This window comes from Ambystoma mexicanum, unplaced genomic scaffold (assembly GCF_040938575.1).
Source record: "Ambystoma mexicanum isolate Mex_15411 unplaced genomic scaffold, UKY_AmexF1_1 Mex_scaf10, whole genome shotgun sequence".
NCBI lineage: Eukaryota > Metazoa > Chordata > Amphibia > Caudata > Ambystomatidae > Ambystoma > Ambystoma mexicanum.
In genome coordinates, this window is record NW_027182325.1 from 1,401,230 (window position 1) to 1,410,743 (window position 9,514).

Sequence of the window (9,514 nt, forward strand, 5' to 3'; positions counted from 1 at the left end):
AAAAGTACAAAACTCACTAGGCCCAGAGCCTACGGCCACACCACACTGAATGCGCCCGATCTCGGAAGCTAAGCAGGGTCAGGCCTAGTTAGTACCTGGATGGGAGACTGCCTGGGAATACCAGGTGCTGTAGGCTTTTTTGTGCTCCATGATTAGTAATTGCGCAACTTCTCAATTATTTTTCAAATTTGGTATGTTTCCAAAATAATTGTATCCCGTTTTATAGCGGAAATGTTGGACAACATCATGAGGGCTGGAGCTACCTTTTTACATAGAATTAGCATACAGGTAGTGTGTTCATGGGTAATAAATCGACTTTCACATGTAATGCAGTACAGAGAATATTGAGTCCTTCAAGAGGCATGAAAGAAAACCATTATTGTGTTGATTGTTCTCTCCACCTCCCTGCAACAGACACAGGATGGATGAATTAAAGTTATCCTACCAGACATAGGAGTCCTGAATGGGCCCACCAGTCTTATATATCTCGCCTGATCGAGCCTGATCGAGCGATGAGCGTGGTATCATGTTGCAAGTGGCTGCATGGCTTAGCTTACTAAATGCAAATGCATAAGAGTAATATTCTTAGCATTCCTAGAGCCTACGGCCACACCACACTGAATGCACCCGATCTCGACTGATCTCGGAAGTTAAGCAGTGTCAGGCCTAGTTAGTACCTGGATGGGAGACCGCCTGGGAATACCAGGTGCTGTAGGCTTTTTTGTGCTCCAAGTTCAGGAAGTGAGCCCTTTCTCAATTGCCTTTTAAAACTGCAAGGTCTAGCCGACTAGATGCTTAAAAGTACAACACTCACTAGGCCCAGAGCCTACGGCCACACCACACTGAATGCGCCCGATCTCGTCTGATCTCGGAAGCTAAGCAGTGTCGGGCCTAGTTAGTACCTGGATGGGAGACCACCTGGGAATACCAGGTGCTGTAGGCTTTTTTGTGCTCCAAGTTCAGGAAGTGAGCCATTTCACAATTGCCTTTCAAAACTGCAAGGTCTAGCCGACTAGATGCTTAAAAGTACAAACTCACTAGGCCCAGAGCCTACGGCCACACCACACTGAATGCGCCCGATCTCGGTAGCTAAGCAGGGTCGGGCCTAGTTAGTACCTGGATGGGAGACCGCCTGGGAATACCAGGTGCTGTAGGCTTTTTTGTGCTCCAAGTTCAGGAAGTGAGCCATTTCTCAATTGCCTTTCAAAATTGCAAGGTCTAGCTGACTAGATGCTTAAAAGTACAAAACTCACTAGGCCCAGAGCCTACGGCCACACCACACTGATTGCGCCCGATCTCGTCTGATCTCGGAAGCTAAGCAGTGTCGGGCCTCGTTAGTACCTGGATGGGAGACCGCCTGGGAATACCAGGTGCTGTAGGCTTTTTTGTGCTCCAAGTTCAGGAAGTGAGCCATTTCTCAATTGCCTTTCAAAACTGCAAGGTCTAGCTGACTAGATGCTTAAAAGTACAAAACTCACTAGGACCAGAGCCTACGGCCACACCACACTGATTGCGCCCGATCTCGTCTGATCTCGGAAGCTAAGCAGTGTCGGGCCTAGTTAGTACCTGGATGGGAGACCACCTGGGAATACCAGGTGCTGTAGGCTTTTTTGTGCTCCAAGTTCAGGAAGTGAGCCATTTCACAATTGCCTTTCAAAACTGCAAGGTCTAGCCGACTAGATGCTTAAAAGTACAAAACTCACTAGGCCCAGAGCCTACGGCCACACCACACTGAATGCGCCCGATCTCGGAAGCTAAGCAGGGTCAGGCCTAGTTAGTACCTGGATGGGAGACTGCCTGGGAATACCAGGTGCTGTAGGCTTTTTTGTGCTCCATGATTAGTAATTGCGCAACTTCTCAATTATTTTTCAAATTTGGTATGTTTCCAAAATAATTGTATCCCGTTTTATAGCGGAAATGTTGGACAACATCATGAGGGCTGGAGCTACCTTTTTACATAGAATTAGCATACAGGTAGTGTGTTCATGGGTAATAAATCGACTTTCACATGTAATGCAGTACAGAGAATATTGAGTCCTTCAAGAGGCATGAAAGAAAACCATTATTGTGTTGATTGTTCTCTCCACCTCCCTGCAACAGACACAGGATGGATGAATTAAAGTTATCCTACCAGACATAGGAGTCCTGAATGGGCCCACCAGTCTTATATATCTCGCCTGATCGAGCCTGATCGAGCGATGAGCGTGGTATCATGTTGCAAGTGGCTGCATGGCTTAGCTTACTAAATGCAAATGCATAAGAGTAATATTCTTAGCATTCCTAGAGCCTACGGCCACACCACACTGAATGCACCCGATCTCGACTGATCTCGGAAGTTAAGCAGTGTCAGGCCTAGTTAGTACCTGGATGGGAGACCGCCTGGGAATACCAGGTGCTGTAGGCTTTTTTGTGCTCCAAGTTCAGGAAGTGAGCCCTTTCTCAATTGCCTTTTAAAACTGCAAGGTCTAGCCGACTAGATGCTTAAAAGTACAAAACTCACTAGGCCCAGAGCCTACGGCCACACCACACTGAATGTGCCCGATCTCGGAAGCTAAGCAGGGTCAGGCCTAGTTAGTACCTGGATGGGAGACTGCCTGGGAATACCAGGTGCTGTAGGCTTTTTTGTGCTCCATGATTAGTAATTGCGCAACTTCTCAATTATTTTTCAAATTTGGTATGTTTCCAAAATAATTGTATCCCGTTTTATAGCGGAAATGTTGGACAACATCATGAGGGCTGGAGCTACCTTTTTACATAGAATTAGCATACAGGTAGTGTGTTCATGGGTAATAAATCGACTTTCACATGTAATGCAGTACAGAGAATATTGAGTCCTTCAAGAGGCATGAAAGAAAACCATTATTGTGTTGATTGTTCTCTCCACCTCCCTGCAACAGACACAGGATGGATGAATTAAAGTTATCCTACCAGACATAGGAGTAATGAATGGGCCCACCAGTCTTATATATCTCGCCTGATCGAGCCTGATCGAGCGATGAGCGTGGTATCATGTTGCAAGTGGCTGCATGGCTTAGCTTACTAAATGCAAATGCATAAGAGTAATATTCTTAGCATTCCTAGAGCCTACGGCCACACCACACTGAATGCACCCGATCTCGACTGATCTCAGAAGTTAAGCAGTGTCAGGCCTAGTTAGTACCTGGATGGGAGACCGCCTGGGAATACCAGGTGCTGTAGGCTTTTTTGTGCTCCAAGTTCAGGAAGTGAGCCCTTTCTCAATTGCCTTTTAAAACTGCAAGGTCTAGCCGACTAGATGCTTAAAAGTACAAAACTCACTAGGCCCAGAGCCTACGGCCACACCACACTGAATGTGCCTGATCTCGTCTGATCTCAGAAGCTAAGCAGTGGCGGGCCTAGTTAGTACCTGGATGGAAGACCGCCTGGGAATACCAGGTGCTGTAGGCTTTTTTGTACTCCAAGTTCAGGAAGTGAGCCATTTCTCAATTGCCTTTCAAAACTGCAAGGTCTAGCCGACTAGATGCTTAAAAGTACAAAACTCACAAGAACCAGAGCCTACGGCCACACCACACTGAATGCGCCCGATCTCGTCTGATCTCGGAAGCTAAGCAGTGTCGGGCCTCGTTAGTACCTGGATGGGAGACCGCCTGGGAATACCAGGTGCTGTAGGCTTTTTTGTGCTCCAAGTTCAGGAAGTGAGCCATTTCTCAATTGCCTTTCAAAATTGCAAGGTCTAGCTGACTAGATGCTTAAAAGTACAAAACTCACTAGGCCCAGAGCCTACGGCCACACCACACTGATTGCGCCCGATCTCGTCTGATCTCGGAAGCTAAGCAGTTTCGGGCCTCGTTAGTACCTGGATGGGAGACCGCCTGGGAATACCAGGTGCTGTAGGCTTTTTTGTGCTCCAAGTTCAGGAAGTGAGCCATTTCTCAATTGCCTTTCAAAACTGCAAGGTCTAGCTGACTAGATGCTTAAAAGTACAAAACTCACTAGGCCCAGAGCCTACGGCCACACCACACTGATTGCGCCCGATCTTGTCTGATCTCGGAAGCTAAGCAGTGTTGGGCCTAGTTAGTACCTGGATGGGAGACCACCTGGAAATACCAGGTGCTGTAGGCTTTTTTGTGCTCCAAGTTCAGGAAGTGAGCCATTTCACAATTGCCTTTCAAAACTGCAAGGTCTAGCCGACTAGATGCTTAAAAGTACAAAACTCACTAGGCCCAGAGCCTACGGCCACACCACACTGAATGCGCCCGATCTCGGAAGCTAAGCAGGGTCAGGCCTAGTTAGTACCTGGATGGGAGACTGCCTGGGAATACCAGGTGCTGTAGGCTTTTTTGTGCTCCATGATTAGTAATTGCGCAACTTCTCAATTATTTTTCAAATTTGGTATGTTTCCAAAATAATTGTATCCCGTTTTATAGCGGAAATGTTGGACAACATCATGAGGGCTGGAGCTACCTTTTTACATAGAATTAGCATACAGGTAGTGTGTTCATGGGTAATAAATCGACTTTCACATGTAATGCAGTACAGAGAATATTGAGTCCTTCAAGAGGCATGAAAGAAAACCATTATTGTGTTGATTGTTCTCTCCACCTCCCTGCAACAGACACAGGATGGATGAATTAAAGTTATCCTACCAGACATAGGAGTCCTGAATGGGCCCACCAGTCTTATATATCTCGCCTGATCGAGCCTGATCGAGCGATGAGCGTGGTATCATGTTGCAAGTGGCTGCATGGCTTAGCTTACTAAATGCAAATGCATAAGAGTAATATTCTTAGCATTCCTAGAGCCTACGGCCACACCACACTGAATGCACCCGATCTCGACTGATCTCGGAAGTTAAGCAGTGTCAGGCCTAGTTAGTACCTGGATGGGAGACCGCCTGGGAATACCAGGTGCTGTAGGCTTTTTTGTGCTCCAAGTTCAGGAAGTGAGCCCTTTCTCAATTGCCTTTTAAAACTGCAAGGTCTAGCCGACTAGATGCTTAAAAGTACAACACTCACTAGGCCCAGAGCCTACGGCCACACCACACTGAATGCGCCCGATCTCGTCTGATCTCGGAAGCTAAGCAGTGTCGGGCCTAGTTAGTACCTGGATGGGAGACCACCTGGGAATACCAGGTGCTGTAGGCTTTTTTGTGCTCCAAGTTCAGGAAGTGAGCCATTTCACAATTGCCTTTCAAAACTGCAAGGTCTAGCCGACTAGATGCTTAAAAGTACAAACTCACTAGGCCCAGAGCCTACGGCCACACCACACTGAATGCGCCCGATCTCGGTAGCTAAGCAGGGTCGGGCCTAGTTAGTACCTGGATGGGAGACCGCCTGGGAATACCAGGTGCTGTAGGCTTTTTTGTGCTCCAAGTTCAGGAAGTGAGCCATTTCTCAATTGCCTTTCAAAATTGCAAGGTCTAGCTGACTAGATGCTTAAAAGTACAAAACTCACTAGGCCCAGAGCCTACGGCCACACCACACTGATTGCGCCCGATCTCGTCTGATCTCGGAAGCTAAGCAGTGTCGGGCCTCGTTAGTACCTGGATGGGAGACCGCCTGGGAATACCAGGTGCTGTAGGCTTTTTTGTGCTCCAAGTTCAGGAAGTGAGCCATTTCTCAATTGCCTTTCAAAACTGCAAGGTCTAGCTGACTAGATGCTTAAAAGTACAAAACTCACTAGGACCAGAGCCTACGGCCACACCACACTGATTGCGCCCGATCTCGTCTGATCTCGGAAGCTAAGCAGTGTCGGGCCTAGTTAGTACCTGGATGGGAGACCACCTGGGAATACCAGGTGCTGTAGGCTTTTTTGTGCTCCAAGTTCAGGAAGTGAGCCATTTCACAATTGCCTTTCAAAACTGCAAGGTCTAGCCGACTAGATGCTTAAAAGTACAAAACTCACTAGGCCCAGAGCCTACGGCCACACCACACTGAATGCGCCCGATCTCGGAAGCTAAGCAGGGTCAGGCCTAGTTAGTACCTGGATGGGAGACTGCCTGGGAATACCAGGTGCTGTAGGCTTTTTTGTGCTCCATGATTAGTAATTGCGCAACTTCTCAATTATTTTTCAAATTTGGTATGTTTCCAAAATAATTGTATCCCGTTTTATAGCGGAAATGTTGGACAACATCATGAGGGCTGGAGCTACCTTTTTACATAGAATTAGCATACAGGTAGTGTGTTCATGGGTAATAAATCGACTTTCACATGTAATGCAGTACAGAGAATATTGAGTCCTTCAAGAGGCATGAAAGAAAACCATTATTGTGTTGATTGTTCTCTCCACCTCCCTGCAACAGACACAGGATGGATGAATTAAAGTTATCCTACCAGACATAGGAGTCCTGAATGGGCCCACCAGTCTTATATATCTCGCCTGATCGAGCCTGATCGAGCGATGAGCGTGGTATCATGTTGCAAGTGGCTGCATGGCTTAGCTTACTAAATGCAAATGCATAAGAGTAATATTCTTAGCATTCCTAGAGCCTACGGCCACACCACACTGAATGCACCCGATCTCGACTGATCTCGGAAGTTAAGCAGTGTCAGGCCTAGTTAGTACCTGGATGGGAGACCGCCTGGGAATACCAGGTGCTGTAGGCTTTTTTGTGCTCCAAGTTCAGGAAGTGAGCCCTTTCTCAATTGCCTTTTAAAACTGCAAGGTCTAGCCGACTAGATGCTTAAAAGTACAAAACTCACTAGGCCCAGAGCCTACGGCCACACCACACTGAATGTGCCCGATCTCGGAAGCTAAGCAGGGTCAGGCCTAGTTAGTACCTGGATGGGAGACTGCCTGGGAATACCAGGTGCTGTAGGCTTTTTTGTGCTCCATGATTAGTAATTGCGCAACTTCTCAATTATTTTTCAAATTTGGTATGTTTCCAAAATAATTGTATCCCGTTTTATAGCGGAAATGTTGGACAACATCATGAGGGCTGGAGCTACCTTTTTACATAGAATTAGCATACAGGTAGTGTGTTCATGGGTAATAAATCGACTTTCACATGTAATGCAGTACAGAGAATATTGAGTCCTTCAAGAGGCATGAAAGAAAACCATTATTGTGTTGATTGTTCTCTCCACCTCCCTGCAACAGACACAGGATGGATGAATTAAAGTTATCCTACCAGACATAGGAGTCCTGAATGGGCCCACCAGTCTTATATATCTCGCCTGATCGAGCCTGATCGAGCGATGAGCGTGGTATCATGTTGCAAGTGGCTGCATGGCTTAGCTTACTAAATGCAAATGCATAAGAGTAATATTCTTAGCATTCCTAGAGCCTACGGCCACACCACACTGAATGCACCCGATCTCGTCTGATCTCGGAAGTTAAGCAGTGTCAGGCCTAGTTAGTACCTGGATGGGAGACCGCCTGGGAATACCAGGTGCTGTAGGCTTTTTTGTGCTCCAAGTTCAGGAAGTGAGCCCTTTCTCAATTGCCTTTTAAAACTGCAAGGTCTAGCCGACTAGATGCTTAAAAGTACAACACTCACTAGGCCCAGAGCCTACGGCCACACCACACTGAATGCGCCCGATCTCGTCTGATCTCGGAAGCTAAGCAGTGTCGGGCCTAGTTAGTACCTGGATGGGAGACCACCTGGGAATACCAGGTGCTGTAGGCTTTTTTGTGCTCCAAGTTCAGGAAGTGAGCCATTTCACAATTGCCTTTCAAAACTGCAAGGTCTAGCCGACTAGATGCTTAAAAGTACAAACTCACTAGGCCCAGAGCCTACGGCCACACCACACTGAATGCGCCCGATCTCGGTAGCTAAGCAGGGTCGGGCCTAGTTAGTACCTGGATGGGAGACCGCCTGGGAATACCAGGTGCTGTAGGCTTTTTTGTGCTCCAAGTTCAGGAAGTGAGCCATTTCTCAATTGCCTTTCAAAATTGCAAGGTCTAGCTGACTAGATGCTTAAAAGTACAAAACTCACTAGGCCCAGAGCCTACGGCCACACCACACTGATTGCGCCCGATCTCGTCTGATCTCGGAAGCTAAGCAGTGTCGGGCCTCGTTAGTACCTGGATGGGAGACCGCCTGGGAATACCAGGTGCTGTAGGCTTTTTTGTGCTCCAAGTTCAGGAAGTGAGCCATTTCTCAATTGCCTTTCAAAACTGCAAGGTCTAGCTGACTAGATGCTTAAAAGTACAAAACTCACTAGGCCCAGAGCCTACGGCCACACCACACTGATTGCGCCCGATCTCGTCTGATCTCGGAAGCTAAGCAGTGTCGGGCCTAGTTAGTACCTGGATGGGAGACCACCTGGGAATACCAGGTGCTGTAGGCTTTTTTGTGCTCCAAGTTCAGGAAGTGAGCCATTTCACAATTGCCTTTCAAAACTGCAAGGTCTAGCCGACTAGATGCTTAAAAGTACAAAACTCACTAGGCCCAGAGCCTACGGCCACACCACACTGAATGCGCCCGATCTCGGAAGCTAAGCAGGGTCAGGCCTAGTTAGTACCTGGATGGGAGACTGCCTGGGAATACCAGGTGCTGTAGGCTTTTTTGTGCTCCATGATTAGTAATTGCGCAACTTCTCAATTATTTTTCAAATTTGGTATGTTTCCAAAATAATTGTATCCCGTTTTATAGCGGAAATGTTGGACAACATCATGAGGGCTGGAGCTACCGTTTTACATAGAATTAGCATACAGGTAGTGTGTTCATGGGTAATAAATCGACTTTCACATGTAATGCAGTACAGAGAATATTGAGTCCTTCAAGAGGCATGAAAGAAAACCATTATTGTGTTGATTGTTCTCTCCACCTCCCTGCAACAGACACAGGATGGATGAATTAAAGTTATCCTACCAGACATAGGAGTCCTGAATGGGCCCACCAGTCTTATATATCTCGCCTGATCGAGCCTGATCGAGCGATGAGCGTGGTATCATGTTGCAAGTGGCTGCATGGCTTAGCTTACTAAATGCAAATGCATAAGAGTAATATTCTTAGCATTCCTAGAGCCTACGGCCACACCACACTGAATGCACCCGATCTCGTCTGATCTCGGAAGTTAAGCAGTGTCAGGCCTAGTTAGTACCTGGATGGGAGACCGCCTGGGAATACCAGGTGCTGTAGGCTTTTTTGTGCTCCAAGTTCAGGAAGTGAGCCCTTTCTCAATTGCCTTTTAAAACTGCAAGGTCTAGCCGACTAGATGCTTAAAAGTACAACACTCACTAGGCCCAGAGCCTACGGCCACACCACACTGAATGCGCCCGATCTCGTCTGATCTCGGAAGCTAAGCAGTGTCGGGCCTAGTTAGTACCTGGATGGGAGACCACCTGGGAATACCAGGTGCTGTAGGCTTTTTTGTGCTCCAAGTTCAGGAAGTGAGCCATTTCACAATTGCCTTTCAAAACTGCAAGGTCTAGCCGACTAGATGCTTAAAAGTACAAACTCACTAGGCCCAGAGCCTACGGCCACACCACACTGAATGCGCCCGATCTCGGTAGCTAAGCAGGGTCGGGCCTAGTTAGTACCTGGATGGGAGACCGCCTGGGAATACCAGGTGCTGTAGGCTTTTTTGTG

At 47.4% G+C, this 9,514-nt stretch overlaps 21 non-coding genes and 11 pseudogenes across 21 annotated transcripts; all 32 read left to right on the forward strand.

Annotated features, from left to right (window-relative positions):
• Positions 1 to 27: 27 nt before the first annotated feature.
• On the forward strand, positions 28 to 136 carry LOC138545030 (5S ribosomal RNA; annotated as a pseudogene).
• Positions 137 to 599: 463 nt separating this feature from the next.
• On the forward strand, positions 600 to 718 carry LOC138538495 (5S ribosomal RNA). Its single transcript, XR_011286592.1, has one exon. It is a non-coding gene; the product is annotated as a 5S ribosomal RNA (ribosomal RNA).
• Positions 719 to 824: 106 nt separating this feature from the next.
• Positions 825 to 943, forward strand: LOC138548427 (5S ribosomal RNA). The gene has a single exon (XR_011292230.1). It is a non-coding gene; the product is annotated as a 5S ribosomal RNA (ribosomal RNA).
• A 105-nt stretch (positions 944 to 1,048) lies between these two features.
• On the forward strand, positions 1,049 to 1,157 carry LOC138543093 (5S ribosomal RNA; annotated as a pseudogene).
• Positions 1,158 to 1,263: 106 nt separating this feature from the next.
• On the forward strand, positions 1,264 to 1,382 carry LOC138537000 (5S ribosomal RNA). Its single transcript, XR_011285153.1, has one exon. It is a non-coding gene; the product is annotated as a 5S ribosomal RNA (ribosomal RNA).
• A 106-nt stretch (positions 1,383 to 1,488) lies between these two features.
• Positions 1,489 to 1,607, forward strand: LOC138547747 (5S ribosomal RNA). The gene has a single exon (XR_011291577.1). It is a non-coding gene; the product is annotated as a 5S ribosomal RNA (ribosomal RNA).
• A 106-nt stretch (positions 1,608 to 1,713) lies between these two features.
• Positions 1,714 to 1,822, forward strand: LOC138545032 (5S ribosomal RNA; annotated as a pseudogene).
• Positions 1,823 to 2,285: 463 nt separating this feature from the next.
• On the forward strand, positions 2,286 to 2,404 carry LOC138538496 (5S ribosomal RNA). The gene has a single exon (XR_011286593.1). It is a non-coding gene; the product is annotated as a 5S ribosomal RNA (ribosomal RNA).
• A 106-nt stretch (positions 2,405 to 2,510) lies between these two features.
• On the forward strand, positions 2,511 to 2,619 carry LOC138546217 (5S ribosomal RNA; annotated as a pseudogene).
• A 463-nt stretch (positions 2,620 to 3,082) lies between these two features.
• On the forward strand, positions 3,083 to 3,201 carry LOC138542193 (5S ribosomal RNA). The gene has a single exon (XR_011290180.1). It is a non-coding gene; the product is annotated as a 5S ribosomal RNA (ribosomal RNA).
• Positions 3,202 to 3,307: 106 nt separating this feature from the next.
• On the forward strand, positions 3,308 to 3,426 carry LOC138541684 (5S ribosomal RNA). The gene has a single exon (XR_011289685.1). It is a non-coding gene; the product is annotated as a 5S ribosomal RNA (ribosomal RNA).
• Positions 3,427 to 3,532: 106 nt separating this feature from the next.
• On the forward strand, positions 3,533 to 3,651 carry LOC138550061 (5S ribosomal RNA). The gene has a single exon (XR_011293825.1). It is a non-coding gene; the product is annotated as a 5S ribosomal RNA (ribosomal RNA).
• A 106-nt stretch (positions 3,652 to 3,757) lies between these two features.
• On the forward strand, positions 3,758 to 3,876 carry LOC138541811 (5S ribosomal RNA). Its single transcript, XR_011289807.1, has one exon. It is a non-coding gene; the product is annotated as a 5S ribosomal RNA (ribosomal RNA).
• Positions 3,877 to 3,982: 106 nt separating this feature from the next.
• Positions 3,983 to 4,101, forward strand: LOC138541624 (5S ribosomal RNA). Its single transcript, XR_011289626.1, has one exon. It is a non-coding gene; the product is annotated as a 5S ribosomal RNA (ribosomal RNA).
• A 106-nt stretch (positions 4,102 to 4,207) lies between these two features.
• LOC138545033 (5S ribosomal RNA) lies at positions 4,208 to 4,316 on the forward strand (annotated as a pseudogene).
• Positions 4,317 to 4,779: 463 nt separating this feature from the next.
• Positions 4,780 to 4,898, forward strand: LOC138538497 (5S ribosomal RNA). Its single transcript, XR_011286594.1, has one exon. It is a non-coding gene; the product is annotated as a 5S ribosomal RNA (ribosomal RNA).
• Positions 4,899 to 5,004: 106 nt separating this feature from the next.
• Positions 5,005 to 5,123, forward strand: LOC138548440 (5S ribosomal RNA). The gene has a single exon (XR_011292243.1). It is a non-coding gene; the product is annotated as a 5S ribosomal RNA (ribosomal RNA).
• A 105-nt stretch (positions 5,124 to 5,228) lies between these two features.
• On the forward strand, positions 5,229 to 5,337 carry LOC138543094 (5S ribosomal RNA; annotated as a pseudogene).
• Positions 5,338 to 5,443: 106 nt separating this feature from the next.
• Positions 5,444 to 5,562, forward strand: LOC138537001 (5S ribosomal RNA). The gene has a single exon (XR_011285154.1). It is a non-coding gene; the product is annotated as a 5S ribosomal RNA (ribosomal RNA).
• Positions 5,563 to 5,668: 106 nt separating this feature from the next.
• On the forward strand, positions 5,669 to 5,787 carry LOC138547748 (5S ribosomal RNA). The gene has a single exon (XR_011291578.1). It is a non-coding gene; the product is annotated as a 5S ribosomal RNA (ribosomal RNA).
• A 106-nt stretch (positions 5,788 to 5,893) lies between these two features.
• Positions 5,894 to 6,002, forward strand: LOC138545034 (5S ribosomal RNA; annotated as a pseudogene).
• A 463-nt stretch (positions 6,003 to 6,465) lies between these two features.
• LOC138538498 (5S ribosomal RNA) lies at positions 6,466 to 6,584 on the forward strand. The gene has a single exon (XR_011286595.1). It is a non-coding gene; the product is annotated as a 5S ribosomal RNA (ribosomal RNA).
• Positions 6,585 to 6,690: 106 nt separating this feature from the next.
• Positions 6,691 to 6,799, forward strand: LOC138546218 (5S ribosomal RNA; annotated as a pseudogene).
• A 463-nt stretch (positions 6,800 to 7,262) lies between these two features.
• LOC138548924 (5S ribosomal RNA) lies at positions 7,263 to 7,381 on the forward strand. Its single transcript, XR_011292715.1, has one exon. It is a non-coding gene; the product is annotated as a 5S ribosomal RNA (ribosomal RNA).
• Positions 7,382 to 7,487: 106 nt separating this feature from the next.
• LOC138548452 (5S ribosomal RNA) lies at positions 7,488 to 7,606 on the forward strand. The gene has a single exon (XR_011292254.1). It is a non-coding gene; the product is annotated as a 5S ribosomal RNA (ribosomal RNA).
• Positions 7,607 to 7,711: 105 nt separating this feature from the next.
• Positions 7,712 to 7,820, forward strand: LOC138543096 (5S ribosomal RNA; annotated as a pseudogene).
• Positions 7,821 to 7,926: 106 nt separating this feature from the next.
• LOC138537002 (5S ribosomal RNA) lies at positions 7,927 to 8,045 on the forward strand. The gene has a single exon (XR_011285155.1). It is a non-coding gene; the product is annotated as a 5S ribosomal RNA (ribosomal RNA).
• Positions 8,046 to 8,151: 106 nt separating this feature from the next.
• Positions 8,152 to 8,270, forward strand: LOC138547749 (5S ribosomal RNA). The gene has a single exon (XR_011291579.1). It is a non-coding gene; the product is annotated as a 5S ribosomal RNA (ribosomal RNA).
• Positions 8,271 to 8,376: 106 nt separating this feature from the next.
• LOC138545035 (5S ribosomal RNA) lies at positions 8,377 to 8,485 on the forward strand (annotated as a pseudogene).
• A 463-nt stretch (positions 8,486 to 8,948) lies between these two features.
• LOC138548925 (5S ribosomal RNA) lies at positions 8,949 to 9,067 on the forward strand. Its single transcript, XR_011292716.1, has one exon. It is a non-coding gene; the product is annotated as a 5S ribosomal RNA (ribosomal RNA).
• Positions 9,068 to 9,173: 106 nt separating this feature from the next.
• On the forward strand, positions 9,174 to 9,292 carry LOC138548463 (5S ribosomal RNA). The gene has a single exon (XR_011292265.1). It is a non-coding gene; the product is annotated as a 5S ribosomal RNA (ribosomal RNA).
• A 105-nt stretch (positions 9,293 to 9,397) lies between these two features.
• Positions 9,398 to 9,506, forward strand: LOC138543097 (5S ribosomal RNA; annotated as a pseudogene).
• The last annotated feature ends 8 nt before the right edge of the window (positions 9,507 to 9,514 follow it).